This window comes from Eutrema salsugineum, unplaced genomic scaffold, assembly GCF_000478725.1.
Source record: "Eutrema salsugineum unplaced genomic scaffold, Eutsalg1_0 scaffold_6, whole genome shotgun sequence".
In the NCBI taxonomy this organism is placed as follows: domain Eukaryota; kingdom Viridiplantae; phylum Streptophyta; class Magnoliopsida; order Brassicales; family Brassicaceae; genus Eutrema; species Eutrema salsugineum.
In genome coordinates, this window is record NW_006256547.1 from 13,912,587 (window position 1) to 13,914,345 (window position 1,759).

Sequence of the window (1,759 nt, forward strand, 5' to 3'; positions counted from 1 at the left end):
AAGGTTGTAAGCAATTGAAAAACAAACATTGGGCTCAAGGTCCACTACCTCCACGTCCAATTCAAGTTGTGGGAGCTGGTGATGAGGCCAATGCTCAGGGTCAGAGACATGGGATTCAAGCTCCAACACCTGAAAACGATTTTGAGATCAAATCTGGCTTGATCAACATGGTGCAATTGAACAAGTTCCATGGCTTGGCATTATAAGACCCATTAGATCACATTGACAACTTTGATAGAGTTTGTGATCTAACTAAGATGAATGGAGTGAGTGAGGACAGTTTCAAGTTGAGGTTATTCCCTTTTTCTCTAGGAGACAAAGCTCATCAATGGGAAAAGTCTCTACCTCAAGGATCAGTCACAACATGGGAGCAATGCAAAAGAGCCTTTCTAACCAAGTTCTTCTCTTCATCAAGAACATCAAGGTTAAGAAATGAAATCTCAAGTTTCATTCATAAGAACCATGAATCTTTTTGTAAGGCTTGGGAAAGATTTAGAGGGTATACCATGCAATGCCCTCACCATTGATTCTCAGATGCTCAGCTGCTAAGTACCTTCTACAGAGGTGCTTTACCAAAGGTCAGACTCCTCTTGGACACAGCTTCAAATGGTAATTCCATGACCAAGGAAGTCAATGATGCCATGACCCTAGTGGAGAATGTAGCTCAGAGTGATGAGCTTTATGGATCAGACTTTGAAAGGAATTCAAGAGGAGCTGTGAGTGCTGAAGAGAAAATGACAAGGAAAGACATCAAGTCTCTCAATGAGAAGCTAGACACACTTCTCTTAGCTTCTCATCAGTCAGCCAACTTTGTTAGAGATGTGAATCATGGTCAAGCAAGTGGTGTCATTGACTTCAACAAGAAAATGGCAGAGATTAACAACAAGTTGATTGCACTTATTCTGATCTTCTAACTAAACTTTCAACCTTGGCTTCCAAAGTCAAGACTCTAGAGAACAACAAGGGCCACTGCAGTTCTCAAGCTCAAAGATCTTTACCAGGGACATCGATTTCACACCAAACAGAATACTGCAATGCAATCCTCTCAAATGATGAGAATCATGCTGCTGTCCAAGAAATTGAGGACCTTCTCCATGGCAATGTCTCAAGTGAAAAATGCCTGACAAAAGATGATGAGGACACCAATCATAGATGAGTTTGAGTTCCTATTCTGTGATCTCAATGAGGACACTGAGAAAGAAGGTGGGGCGGCAGCTTGTTTTGATATGAAAAAGAATGATTCTGAGATTGCTGAAGGAAAGGATTAGAAAATGGTTCAAGGAAGGACATCTGATGGAGTCTCTAGCACTGGTTTAACAAGGGTGAAACCCAAATCTATTCCCAAGCTAGGCAACCCAGGAAAGTTCTCCATCTCATGCTCTCTTGGAAATTTGAAAGTGGAGAATGCTTTGTGTGGTTCTGGATCAAGCATCAGTGTAATGTGTTTAGACATGGTGGAGAGACTAGGGATCAAGAGTCTTAAGCATCACCCCATGTCAATCACCTTTGGAGATTCATCCTCAAAGAAACCATATGGAATCCTTGAAGACTAGCCATTGAAAATTGGTGAATGCACAGTTCCAACAGATTTTGTAGTCATGAAGATGAATAAGATAAAAGAGCTACCTCTTTTGCTTGGAACTCCATTTCTGAACACCACAGGAGCAAGGATTGACTTTGATACTCAAAGAGTGGTGCTTGCTAAGGTAGATGATGAAGTATCTTATCCTCTTAAGCCTCCTCTTGCTGGGTTTTGTGG

At 41.4% G+C, this 1,759-nt stretch overlaps 1 non-coding gene across 1 annotated transcript; it reads right to left on the reverse strand.

The window, feature by feature from the left end:
- Positions 1–422: 422 nt before the first annotated feature.
- LOC112083568 lies at positions 423–529 on the reverse strand. The gene has a single exon (XR_002897705.1). It is a non-coding gene; the product is annotated as a small nucleolar RNA R71 (small nucleolar RNA).
- Positions 530–1,759: the final 1,230 nt, after the last annotated feature.